The following is a 14,507-nucleotide window of genomic DNA, read 5'->3' on the forward strand; positions in this document are numbered from 1 at the left end:
GTCATTGGGCATAGAAAGTTATGAGCACCTAAGAAGAAGTCTTGGTGTAGTTGATTTGGATCAGTAGTGATCCTTATTTTTTTGCCTCAAAACAACGGGGGGTGTTGAAATATTATTCTATTTTTTGCCCCTTGAGCCATCTGCTTCCCTACATGGTAGAGCATTTATCTTGGTAGGTAAGTTCAAATTCAAAAAGAGATGGAATAATTTTGTGAGGATAAAAATAGAAGTAATGTCTTCTATTTTCAGAGTAGAGAGAGACAGAGAAGTCAAAGTAGAGGAGAGACAAGAGAGCATAAGGAGAAAGTTGTAGAGTAGAAACATTAGAGGAATAGAAAAGTTTGCAGCAGCAAGGTTGGATCTATTTTTTTCTATATTCTACAAGTGTATGACATCTCGTTGAAGTAGTGATTGCTCCATGCCTTTTTTGTATGCAACCCTTATAGCTACAAGTTTATTTTATCAATAGGAGTAGCAGTTTAATGTATTTTGGTTATGGTTTGAAGCCATATGCTCCCAAATATATAATAGGTTGCATCTTTTCTAAATAGAAAGAAAAAAAGCATATTTGGATATCTCTAGTTCTTTGGATTCCTCTAGTTGTCTTTATTTCTATCTATTCTACTTTATGTTTGGTATTTGTGTAAAACAGTGTTCCAAGTCTCCACTATTATCTTTTTGTTTTAATGGTGGATAATCTAGACTGTTAGTCAATTATCATCAAGCTTGGTCCCATTTTTAACTGAGTCCTTCCTCCTAGCTTGGTCTTTGTTATGTTCGTGTGCTAACCAAGCATCCTTCACCTAGAAGTGTTGACTGAGTACACTCGATCACTATGATAACTAATCTCACTCAATCCTTACCTGACCATGTTGACCGAGCTCACTCAAGTCCTTTCTTAACCAATTTAACTTAGCATAGTGTCCACTAAGGCTCAGTGTTGACTGAGCATACTAGGTCACTATAGGTGCCAACCTAACTCAGCATTCCTTGTTGTCACTCGGATCCTTGTTTTTGTCGAGCTCGATATCCTCTATTGATTGATGATCTTTCAAGTTGGCAGAACTTTTTTGAATTTTTTTACATTGTATCAAAGCCATAAGGTCCCACATCCTCATGAGTTTTGGCATAGTTTTCTTTCTTTTTTGACATGGTAGGAGATGTAGAAATGACATGGAAGAAGCCACCATCCTTTAATAGATGAAATTATGGCACTTGGGGAAAAAATGAGAAACATTATGGTTGCAAATGATTTATGGGAGTTTGTGGTGAATGGGTTTAATGATGTAACCAACCCAGCATAGTATATTGCCCTCACTAGCCATCAAAAGACTTAGCTAAAGGAGTCAAGAAGAAGGGATGCAAAAGTTCTAATCTTGATTGAGGCAACCATGACAGAAACATTTTTTCCTAAGATAGAAGCAGGTAACTATTCGAAGAAAGCATGGGATATCCTTGAGATAAACTTTAAAGGAACTGATAAAGTCTAAGTAGTAAAACTACAAATTATTAGAAGGGAGTTTGAGAACCTTCAAATGAAGGATAATGAACCTATTGCAGATTTCAGCTCAAGAATATTTAGTTTGATAAATTAGCTCAAGAATCTCTAGTTTGATAAATTAGCTCAAATCAAATGGAGAAAAGTATGGAGAAAAGAATAGTGGAGAAGATATTGAGGAATTTTCCTTAAAAGTATGATAATCTTGTGATGACCATTGAGAAAGAAAAGGACTTCACCACATTGACAATAAATGAGTTGATGGGTTCTCTTCAAATCCATGAGCACCAGATTAACAAGTAAAATATATCTTCCCAAGAGCAAGCTTTCAAAGCTCAAGAAAATTGAAGAGACAGGGGATAGGAGGAAATGGCTTCACTAGAGGCTCAAGAATTAGAGGTCATGGAAGAAATGGTTAGAGGAATGTTGCAGGAGAAAGCTCAGGACAAGAAGGAAATCAAGAGGGAGAAAGTAGCTCTCAAAATAACTCTAGAGGATGGAAGAAGAACTACAACTCCAACAAGAGCAATGCAGAATGCTATTATTATCATAAATTTGGGCATTATGCAAGTGAATGTTAGAAGAAGCAAGATGATTAGTCAAGGCAGAGTGCAAATGTGGTTGATGTGAATATGGGAAATGCAAACAATCCCACAGCCTTCATCATGTGTAACATTGGTAAAGAAGAAAGCCCTAAGGTATGGTAATAAGATAGCAGTTGCAGCAACCACATGAGTGGTAATGAAAGTTTATTTCCATTCATTCATAAAAATTTCAAGTTTGAAATTAAAATGGGAAACAAAGGATCTATCAGGGTCCACACCAAGTAAGGTGAGAAGAAGTAGATACAAAATGTTTATTTTTCCCCAGGTATGAAGCACAATTTGATGAGTGTTGACTCATTCAAAATGGTTACAAGATGTTGATGATAAAAGACAAGTGTGTCATTCATGAAAAGGATGGGAGTAAGAAGATTCTAGCAGCAGTCTAACTAATAAAGAACTAGATGTTCTCATTTAAGATAGAGACATGTTTCTCTTATCAAGTCATTGTTGAACCTCCCAAGTATGCATGTACAAAAATATATCAGCAATTAGCTCTAAAGAGTTTGATTCAAGACCCCTCCAAGATATTGCATCTCTTGTATGGACATCTTGGCTTTTTTGGTTTAAATTTACTATCCAAGAAAAGAATGGTAGAAGGTTTTCCAAATATTATAAATTCATGTAATAAGTGTGAGGCTTTCTTATTAGGTAGGAAATATAGGCTTCCCTTTAATTCTTGTAATTCTAGAAGGACAAGGGCACCATTAGAGTTGGTGCATTATGATTTAGTTGGCCCTATGCAAACCACTTCTATTGGGGGCAGTACTTATTTTCTAACATTCATAGATGATTTCAGTTGTAGAACATGGGTGTATTTTTTGAAAATCAAATATGAAGCATTTTATAAGTTTGTTTAATTAAAGCCCTGGCTGAAAAAGAATGTGGACATTTTGTCAAATTCCTAAGGTCGGATAGAGGAGGGGAGTATACCTCCAATTCATTTATAAATTTTTGAAGGAAAAAATCCATCAAGAAGGAGCTATCATCCAGTTATACTTTGTAGAAAAATGGAGTGGTTGAGAGGAGGAATAGGACCATTGTTGTGATGGAAAGGAGCATGATGAAAGAAAGGGGACTCCCAATTAAATACTGGGGAGAGATTGTAGCAACAATAGGATACTTAATAAATAGGTGTCCTAGAATGGAAGTCTATGACAAGATTCCTCTTGAGGCATGGTCAAGACATAGATGGATAGTTGAGCACTTAAGAGTTTTTGGGTGTCTAACATATTCACACGTGTCGAAGGAATAAAGGAAAAAATTGGATACCAAAGGTGTGAAGTGCATCTTCATAGGTTATAGTTTGGAATCAAAGACCTATAGATTGTATGATCCAATCACCAAGAAGATCATCATTTCAGTAGATGTGGAGATTCTTGAAACTCAGTTAGTGGATGACTCAGTGGATGAATCTTCAAGCACTTCAAGGAAAGTGTTGCCTATTGATGAAGAAGATGAAATTAGTGATTAGAAAAATGAAGGAGCAGTAGACAAAGATGACTTCAAGTAGAGGAAAAAATGCAAGCAACCTCAAACATCCAGAGTTTCATCTCCTAGCAGTTCAATACATCTTCGAGTTGGTATGCATAATAGTAGCAAAAAAAATACTAAAAATTTAGATCCCACTCTTGCCTCTCTATTGCCAAGAAAGATTAAGAGTCTAAGGGAGTTATACCAAGATGAAATGTATATCTGATGAAGACTATGATGAGAGTGTTAATTTTGCATTATTTTCTCATAGTGATCCAATTTGTTTTGAAGAAGCCATGAAAGAGAAGAAATGGTGTAATCCCATGGATGAGGAAATAGATGCTATAAAAAGAAATGAAACATGAGAGTTAATTGATCTGCCTCCATGAAAACAAGTTATCCAGGTTAAAAGGTTTGCAAGACCAAGTGCAATGTTGAATGAAAAATAGATAGGCATAAGGCATGATTAGTGGTGACGGGGTAAATGTAGCAGCATGGAAGAGATTTTGATGAGACTTATGCCCCTAGTTGCGAGAATAGAAACCATTTGTGTTGTCATAGCAATTGTAGTTGAACAAAAATGGAATGTATTCAAATGGATGTGAAGTCTACCTTCTTGAATGGAATATTGAAAGAAAAGGTATATGTGGAGCAACCACCTAGTTATGAAGTTACAGGTGAGGAACACAAGGTGTATAAGTTGAAGAGAGCTCTCTATGGGATCAAGCAAACTTCACGGGCATGGTATAGAAGGATTGACTCATACTTGATGAGAAATGGCTTTAGAAAAAGTGATGGTGAACCCACCCTCTACATCAAAGTATCAAATGGTGAGGTTTTGATTGTTGTCTTGTATGTAGATGATTTAATCTTCATTGGAAATGATAATTTCCTAATTGGTGAGTTCAAAGAGGCCATGAAGAGTGAATTTGAGATGACAAACCTAGGTCTCTTGAAGTAGATTCTAGGCATATAAGTTAAACAAATGCATGATGACATCTTTTTCTCTCAAGAAAAATATGAAAATTAGATCTTGGAGAGATTCAAAATCTTAAACAATAAGGCAGCCAACACCAAGAGTGGTACGTCTAAAGTTGAGCAAAGAAGATTATAGAAAAAATGTGAATCCAACATTATACAAAAGTATGGTTGGAAGTCTGATGTGTTTGACAACAACTCATCTTGACATGATGCATCAGTAAGTTTGATTTCTAGATTGATGGAAACTCTAATAGATTCCCATTGGCAAGTGGGAAAGAGGATCCTAAGGTATGTGAATGGTACCAAGGGATTTGGTATTTTGTATACTATTGATAATTATTTTAGATTGATTGGTTACACTGATAGTGATTGGGCTGGAAGTCTAGATGATAGGGAGAGAACTTCTAGTTATATATCTCATATGGTCTCAGATGTAATTTCATGGACAACCAAAAAGAAACCATTTTTTTCTCAATCTACAATAGAAGTCAAATACATAGCAGTGAATGCAACAACATGTTAAGCTATTTGGCTAAGAAGAATCTTGCTAAATTTGAATGAAAAGTAAGAGGATGGAACCACAATCTTTTGTGATAATATTTCCTCAATTGCATTGTTGAAGAATTTAGTCTTCCATGGGAGAAGCAAGCACATTGAGATTAGATATCATTTTATCAGAGAGTCAATGGAGAATGGGGAAATCAAGATGAAATTTTGTAAATCTGAGCAGCAACTAGCAAACATTTTCACTAAGCCATTGGGCATAGCAAGTTATGAGTGCCTAAGAACAAGTCTTGGTGTAGTTGATTTGGATCAGCAGTGATCCTTGTTTTTTTGGTTTGGGACAAAGGTAGATTATTGAAATATTAAACTATTTTTGCCCCTTGAGCCAACCGCTCACCTACCTGGTAGAGCATTTATCTTGGTAGGTAAGTTCAAATTGGAAATGAGAGGGAATAATTTTGTGAGGAGATAAATAGAAGCAATGTCTTCTAGTTTCAGAGTAGAGAGAGACAAAGAAGTTAAAGTAGAGAACAGACAAGAGAGTAGAAGGAGAATGTTGCAAAGCAACAACAACAGAGGAATAATAGAGTTTCTAGCAACAAAGTTGGATCTCTTTTTTTTTTGTATTCTGCAAGTGTATGTCATCATGTTGAAGCAATGATTTTTCTAGGCCCTTTATTGTATGTAGCCCTTATATTTGCAAGTTTATTTTATCAATAGGAGTAGCATTTTAATGTATTTTGGTTATGGTTTGAAGCCATATGCTCCCATATCTATATTAGGTTGAATCTTTTCTAAATAGCAAGCAAACAAGCATATTTCTTTATCTCTAGTTCTTTGGATTCCTGCAGTTGTCTATATTTTTATCAATTATGCATTATATTTGGTATTTGTACAAAATAGAGTTGCAAGTCTCTACTATTTTCTCTATGTTTTAATGGTGGATAAACTAGACTATTAGTTAGTTATCATCAAGCTCAATCCCCTTGTTAAGTAATTCCTTCCTCCTAGCTCAGTCTTTTTTATGTTTGTGTTGACCGAGCATCCTTCACCTAGCAATGTTGACCGAGTTCACTCAATCACTATGTTAACTAAGCTCACTCTATCCTTACCTAAAAAAATTGACTAAGCTCACTTGGTTCCTTTGTTAACCAATTTAACTCAACATAGTGTCCATTGAGACTCAATTTTGACCAAGCATACTTGTTCACTATAGGTGTCAACCTAACTTGGCACTCCTTTCTATTACTCAACTCCTTGTTCTTGCTGAGCTTGGTGCCCTCTGTTGGTTGGTCATCTCTTGAGTTGGCAAAAATTCTTGGAAAATTTTTACATTGTACTAGAGCTATAAGGCCCCACATCATCGTGAGTTTGGGCATAGTTTGAACTAGGTGTTTGACATGGAAGGAGATGCGAGAAAGACATGACAATAGTCACCCTCATTTAATGGACAAAATTATGACATTTGGGAAAATAAAATGAGAACCATTATGGTTGCAAATGATTTGATGGAGTTTGTGGTGAATCGGTCTAATGTTCTAACCAACACAAAACAATATGCTTCCCTTACTAACCATCAAAAGGCTCAGCTAAAGGATTCAAGAAGAAGGGTTGCAAATACTTTAAGCTTAATTGAGGTAGCCATGACAGAAACAATTTTTCCTAAGATAGCAACAACTAACTATTCAAAGGAATCATGGGATATCCTTGAGACAAAGTTCAAAGGAACTGATAAAGTCTAAGTAGTGAAACTACAAATGATTAGAAGGGAGTTTGAGAACCTTCAAATGAAGGATAATGAACCTATTGTAGATTTCAGCTCAAGAATCTCTTGTTTGATAAATCAGCTCAAATCAAATGGAGAAGAGTATGAAGAGGAAAAAATAGAGGAGAAGATATTGAGGAGTTTTCCTCAAAATTATGAAAATCTTGTGATGACCGTTGAGGAAGCAAATGACCTCACCACATTGACAATGGATGAGGTGATGGGTACTCTTCAAACCCATGAGCATTGGATTAACAGGTCAACTATAGCTTCCCAAGAGAAAGCTTTCAAAGCTCTTGAAAATTCAAGGGGAAGAGGGAGAGGAAGAAATGGATCTGGTAGAGGCTCAAGAAGTAGAGGTCATGGAAGAAATGGTCAGAGGAATGATGCAGGAGAAAGATCAAGATGAGCAGGAAATCAACAGGGAGCAAGTAACTCTCAAAATAACTCTAAAGGAGGTAAGAAGAACTAAAACTCCAACAAGAGCAATGTAGATTGCTATTACTATCATAAATTTGGGCATTATGCAAGCAAATGTTGGAAGAAGCAAGGTGATCAGTCAAGGCAGAGTGCAAATGTGGCTGATGTGAATATGAGAAATGCAAACAATCCCACAGCCTTCATCATGTGTAACATTGGTAAAGAAGATAGCCTTGAGGTATGGTATTTGGATAGTAGTTGCAGAATGAAATTTTATTTTCATTCATTGATAGAAATTTCAAGTCTGAAATTAAAATGGGAAACAATGGAACCATTCCTATTGTGGACAAAGCATCTATCATGGTCCGCACTAAGAAAGGTGAGAAGGAGATACAAAATGTTTATTTTTCTCCAAGTATGAAGCACAATTTGATTAGTGTTGGACAACTCATTCAAACTCATTACAAGGTGCTGATGGAAAATGAAAACTGTGTAATTCATGAAAAGGATGGAAGTAAGAAGATTCTTGCAACAGTCCAAATGACAAAGAATTGGATGTTCCGATTGAAGATAGAGACATGTTTCTCTTCTCAAAGCATTGATACACCTCCCAAACATTCATGTACAATAGTACATCATTAATCAGCTCTAAAGAGCATGATCAAAGACCCCTCCAAGCTATGGCATCTTAGATATGGACATCTTGGCTTTTCTAGTTTAAATTTACTATCCAAGAAAAGAATGGAAGAAGGTTTTCCAAATATTATAAATTCATGTGACAAGTGTGAAGATGGTATTTTGGGTAAGAAACATAGACCTTCCCTTTAATTCTAGTAATTCTAGAAGGACATGGGCACCATTAGAGTTGGTGCATTCTAATTCACTTGGCTCTATGCAAACCACTTCTATTGGGGGGAGTACTTATTTTATGAAATTCACAGATGATTTTAGTCTTATGACATGGGTGTATTTTTTGAAAAGAAAATCTGAAGCATTTGATAAGTTTGTTTAAATTAAAACCATGGTTGAAAAAGAATGTGGACATTTTGTCAAAGTCCTAAGGTCAGATGAGGAGGGGAGTATACCTCCAATTCTTTTGTATTTTTTTGTAGGAAAAATGGCATAAAGAAGAAACTTACAACCAGTTATACTTCGTAGCAAAATGGAGTGGCTAAGAGGAATAATGGGACCATTGTTGAGATGGCAAGTAGAAGGATGAAAGCAAAGGGACTCCCAACTAAATATTGGAGAGAGGCTATAGAAATAGAAGTATACTTGATAAAAAGGTGTCCTACAATAGCAATCTGTGACAAGATTTTTCTTAAGGCATGGTCAAGACACAGATGGACAGTTGATACCTTAAGAGTGTTTGGGTGTGTAGCATATGCACACGTGCCAAAGAAACAAAGGGATAAGTTGGATGAAAAAGGTGTGAAGCGCATCTTCACACTTTATATTTCAAAATCAAAGACCTATAGATTATATGATGCAATCACCAAGAAGATCATCATTTCAAGAGATGTGGAGTTTCTTTAAAATTAGTCATGGGATGACTCGATGGATGAATCTTTGAGAACATCAAGTAAAGTGTTGACTATTGATGAAAAATATGAAATTGGTGATCAGCAAAATAAAGACACAATAGTTATAGATGACTTGAGATAGAGGCAAAAAGGCAAGCAGCCTCAAATATGTAGAGTTTTAGCTCCTAACATTTCAAGACAGCTCTCCCAAGAAAGAATAAGAGTCCACAGGAGATATACCAAGATAAAAGGTATGATGAAGTCTATGATGAGAGTGTTAATTTTGCATTATTTTCTCATTGTGATCCAATTTATTTTGAAGAATCCATTAAAGAGAAGAAATGGTGTAATGTCATGGATGAGGAAACAGATGCTATAGAAAGAAATGAAACATAGGATTTAATTGATCTACCTCCCAAGAAACAAGTTATTTGGGTTAAATAGGTTTACAAGACCAAGTGCAATGTTGAAGAAAAAATAGATAGACATAAGGCATGATTAGTCGTCAAGGGGTACAACTAGCAGTATGGAAAAGATTATGATGAGTCTTATACCCCAATTGCAAGAATGGAAATTGTGTGTTTTTATAGCAATTGCAGCCCAGCACAGATAGAAGGCATATCAAATGGATGTGAAGTATGCCTTCTTGAATGGAGTATTGAAAAAAGAGGTATTTTTGGAGCAGCCACCTGGTTATGAAGTTATAGGTGAGGAACACAAGGTGTATATGTTGAAGAGAGCTCTCTATGGGCTCAAGTAAGCTCCAGGGGCATGGAATAGCAGATTGACTCATACTTGATGAGAAATAGCTTTAGAAAAAGTGATGGTGAGCTCACTCTCTACATCAAAGAGGAAAATGGTAAGGTTTTGATTATTGTCTTGTATGTAGATGACTTCATCTTCACTAGAAATGATAATTTTCTAAGTGGTGAGTTCAAAGAGGCCATGAAGAGTGAATTTGAGATGATAGACCTAGGTCTCTTGAAGTATTTTCTAGGCATAGAAGTAAAACAAATGCATAAAGGCATCTTTTTCTCTCAAGAAAAATATGCAAATCATATCTTCGAGATATTCAAAATGTAAAATAGTAAGGTAGCCCCAACACTAACAGCAGTAGGTCTAAAGCTAAGCAAAGAAGATTGCAGCAAAAATGTGAATCCAACATTGTACAAAAGCTTGGTTGGAAGTCTGATGTATTCGATAGCAACTCAGCCTAACATGATGCATGCAGTAAGTTTGATTTCCAAATTCATGGAAACTCTTATGGATTCTCATTAGCAAGTGGGAAAGAGAATCCTAAGGTATGTGAATGGTACCAAGGGATTTGGCATTTTGTATATTGTTGATAATGATTTTAGTCTGATTGGTTACACTGATAGTGATTGGGTTGGAAGTCTAGATGATAGGAAGAGCACTTTTGGTTATATGTTTCAAATGGGCTCAGGTGCAATTTCATGGGCATCCAAAAAGAAACCAGTTGCTTCTCAATCTATAGAAGGGGTTGAATACATAACAGTGGATGTAGTAGCATGTCAAGCTATTTGGCTAAGAAGAATCTTGGTAGATTTGAATGAAAAGCAAGAGGATGAAACCACAATATTTTGTGACAATATTTCCTCAGTTACATTGTCAAAGAATCCATTCTTCCATGGGAGAAGCAAGCACATTGAGATCAGATATCATTTCATCAGAGAGTTTGTGGAGAATGGAGAAATCAAGATGCAATCTTGTAAGACTGAGGAGCAGCTAGCAGACATTCTCACTAAGCCATTGGGCATAGCAAGTTATGAGTGGCTAAGAAGGACTCTTGGCATAGTTGATTTAGATTAGTAGTGGTCCTTATTTGTTTGGATTAGGACAAAGGGGGATTTTTGAAATATTAAACTAATTTTTGTCCCTTGAGCCAACCACTCACTTACCCAGCAGAGCATTTATCTTGGTAGGTAAGTTCAAATTCAAAATGAGATGGAAGAATTTTGTGAGGAGAAAAATAGAAGGAATGTCTTCCATTTTAAAAGTAGAGAGAGACAAAGAAATCAGAGTAGAGCAGAGACGGGAGAGAAGAAGGAGAAAGTTGCAAAGCAACAACAGAAGAGGAATAATAGAGTTTGCAGCAGCAAGGTTGGATCTCTTTTTTTTGTATTCTAGAAGTGTATATCATTCTTTCATAGAATTGATTGCTCCAAGCTCTTTATTATGTGCAGCCCTTATAGCTGCAAGTTTATTTTATCAATAGAGTAGCACTTTAATGTATTTTGGTTCTATTTTGAAGTCATATGCTCCCAGATCTGTAATAGGTTGAATCTTTTCTTAGGACCTTGATGTTGGGGCCACCCAATAGATCTATATGTTACTATGTGAGGTACTCCTTATTAAAAATTACGATTACCTTTGATAAATTACTTATAATGATTAAAGAGTTAATTTTGATACCCACCTTAATGATACTACTTGTTGTACTTGAGACTAGACAAGATTGTGATATTTTATCATTTATATATTTTGTGTTCCTCCTTACTAGAATTGGATGTTTTTAATTAGATAAACAAGTTTTACAGGGAACCTGAAACCCAACAGTTAAAACAAAAAAAGGCTAATAATAAGCGTGAAAGCCTAGCCAAAAAAGTTTAAGTTCATAGGCTGATAATAAGCATTAAGCCCAGCCAAAGGAAAGAGTTCTGAGAAAAGACCAGGAAAAAAAAAAAAACAAGCAAAGCCACGGCCTAAAGCCAGAACTACAAGCCAAAAGACAATGATAAACAAAAGAATAGGCAAGAGTTCTTCCTCATTCTTTCACTCCAGATCATGCATAACCTGAGCAGCCTCAAAGGCCAGTTGATTCTCCTTCATTTCCATATGTTGTGCCCTTTGATTCCCCTAGTCCTGATCAAGAATGGAGTTGTCCTTTGCAAAGTCATCCTTTGTTCTGGCCTCATCCCTATCTTTTTCATCCTCATCTTCGTGCATTTCTCTGTCTTTGATCCAACCCATGAGAGAGATGATGTTGTTGTTAATGGAGCTTAACAAGGAGAACATCTTATTCACAAGGTTGTGATTGTAGTTTTCCAGGTTGTGTATCCTTTTTTCTACCAGACTGAGCCTGTCAACCAAATCCATCCTCCTGTTGGCATCCATCCCTTTCCTTGTTGCCTTAATATGTTTCACCTAATCTTTAACCTCCTCAAGCTTGTGGAAAAGACATTTGATTGATCTAAAATTATCAATCATACTGTTGCAAGCATTATTTAAGAGGTTCATCCCTGTCTCCCTGGCTCTATCTGAAATAGCCACAATCACCGGATCAATTAGTTCTTCCAGCTGCTGCTCTTCTTGATTATCCATGAGGATTTGGGGATTCATGGCCTCCTTGAAGATGCCCATCTTGGAAGTCTTGACATTGAAGTTGATCCACGCTTTCCTCCTATCATTGGTCTGCACTTCCCCTTCTGCATACCCAGCTTTCTCCTCTTTCTGCTCCTCAGGATGGAGATGGACAGGAGAAAGGGGCAGCACAGACACCTCCTCAAATTGAGAGCGCACTTCCTCCAAACTCTCTCTCTTGCATTTCTTCCTTCCACTTTCCTCCTTGATTTCCTCTTGCGTCTCCTTAACCACCTCCTCAGACTCTGGTTCCTCCTCATCATCGATATCTCCCTCCTCAGCCTTCTCAGCAGGCTTCTACTCAAGATCCCTAGGGCTTTTTTTGCTTAGGGTTATGGGGGAGGGGGATTTTTTAGCATGGAAAGTCCCTGCTTTCCCCGAAGAAGAGATCCCACCTTTCTCAAAGCTGAGGCTCTAAATTTCATCTGAGTCAGAGGAGTAGCTGGAACTTCCAGACTCCACATTCTCTGTCTCAGGGGGGGCAATGCTTATGGTCTAAGCTTTGAAGTGCTCGTGGATAAGCAATAGCAGCCCCTCGTGCAGAGCTGAGTTTGCGATGGGCTTCTTTTTGAAGTTGTCCATCGCCTTTCTCATTGAGGTTAATAGATAATGAGGGAAGGAAATTTTGGCTTTCTTTCGAAAATGATTCAAAATGACAAAGTGGTGGGTTCGGGCTCTATCAAACCTAGGGTCCAATGTAATGTACTTAATAACAGCTTTCAGAACATACCTCCACTGCTTCTTCATGGAATTGGGGACATAGTAGGTGTTGATCTTTTTCAATGCCTTCAATTCCTTCTCACTCTCCACAAAGTCCCTAACCACATTGGCAGAGAGCTTCTTATCCCTGAAGAATTTAAAACCCTCGATAGGGATTTTGGTGACAGCCACAATCAAATCCTCTATAAACCAAAAGTAGATACCATTCACCTTAACCCTGCCATCCTTCCAGGACCCCACCATACTTTTGGTCACCTCCTGATCGAAACCATGCAGCTTCATGATATACTTGGCAACCCCTCCCTCTTCAAGCTTTTCCCACACTTTCGGCCTACTTCTCCATTTCTCAAAGTCCCCCATTGGCTCCTTTCTACATCTCTCACCCACCATTTCCACACACTACACACCCACTTTACTCATGTGCTCTTCACTCTGTAACTGAAATGGACCACCGAGAGGAAGCAAAGAACAGAGAAAAATAACCCTGTTGTTGCCCCTGAAACGATTGTGATAAACAACCCACAAAGCGTGGTGATTAATCAATAAAGGATTACTGCATTTATGATTTCCCATGCTTCTATTATGAAAAGTACCCTTATTTCTTAACCCTTTCATATTCATAATTAAAACTTGATTTCCTCCGTACTTCCTTGGATTTTATCCAAATCGATCAAACTTTTGACATCCGTCGGCAAACAAGTTCCGAGAAGCCAAGTCATTTTTTGGTCGGTGCTGACCCCTATATTCGCAAACTTGTCGGCAACCGAGTTTGCTTCCCGAAAAGTATGGGTAGCGTGGAAATGTTGAGATGCTATCAAATTATGTCTTTCCTTTGAATAATATGTTCATTATCATTATATTTCATGTTTACTTAGACAAGATCATGTTTGTCTCTTTGGTTGATTATGAGATTCTTCTTGCTAAGAAATGATTCAAAACTATCAATCTTATATCTTTGATTATACTTACATGTCAATTTTGCATTATCATTGGTGATGTTTTACCTTCTTTTATTGGATTTACATAGTCATAATTATCTACATGTTAACAATACTAATGAATCATATTTGATGTGCCTATAGGATGAGGTGAGGCAGACATAGTCACTTTCCTCATTCTATGTGCCAACATATATACTTTTTTTTTCCTCATCTTGGTGATGTGGGATTGAAGGAACCAGACATCAACTCCACCTAGCTACACAAATCTAACTATACCTTTAAAATCCTAGAAATTTTTTTTTGTGGAGGTAGTGCCAAGGTTTACACAAGTAACTCCTTTTGACATAGGTTTTCTATTTAGGTGGACCGCTTGACTTTCTTGGACTTGGTGATTTTACACTTTCATCATTTTGGTTGTATGATTTTTTTGATCATTTTATTTATTTCTCCTCATTGGGATGATTCTAATATGATCTTTTCTATGTTATGTTTCAAGTTTTCATGCTTTGTCAAGAGTTTGGCTTGACTTTCCTTGTTGACTAAAATGATCTTGTGGTTTTCTCTATGTGTTTTATAGTTAAGTGTTATGACCTCTTAGGTTGATTATACTTATTTTGAGGCATGTGATTTTAATCTATCTGAATGTTATATGTTTTAGAATGTATAAATATGTAATAATATTAATATTTTGATCTATTA

This window comes from Cupressus sempervirens, chromosome 8, assembly GCF_028749045.1.
Source record: "Cupressus sempervirens isolate cs-2001-9-10 chromosome 8, ASM2874904v1, whole genome shotgun sequence".
Classification (NCBI taxonomy): Eukaryota; Viridiplantae; Streptophyta; class Pinopsida; order Cupressales; family Cupressaceae; genus Cupressus; species Cupressus sempervirens.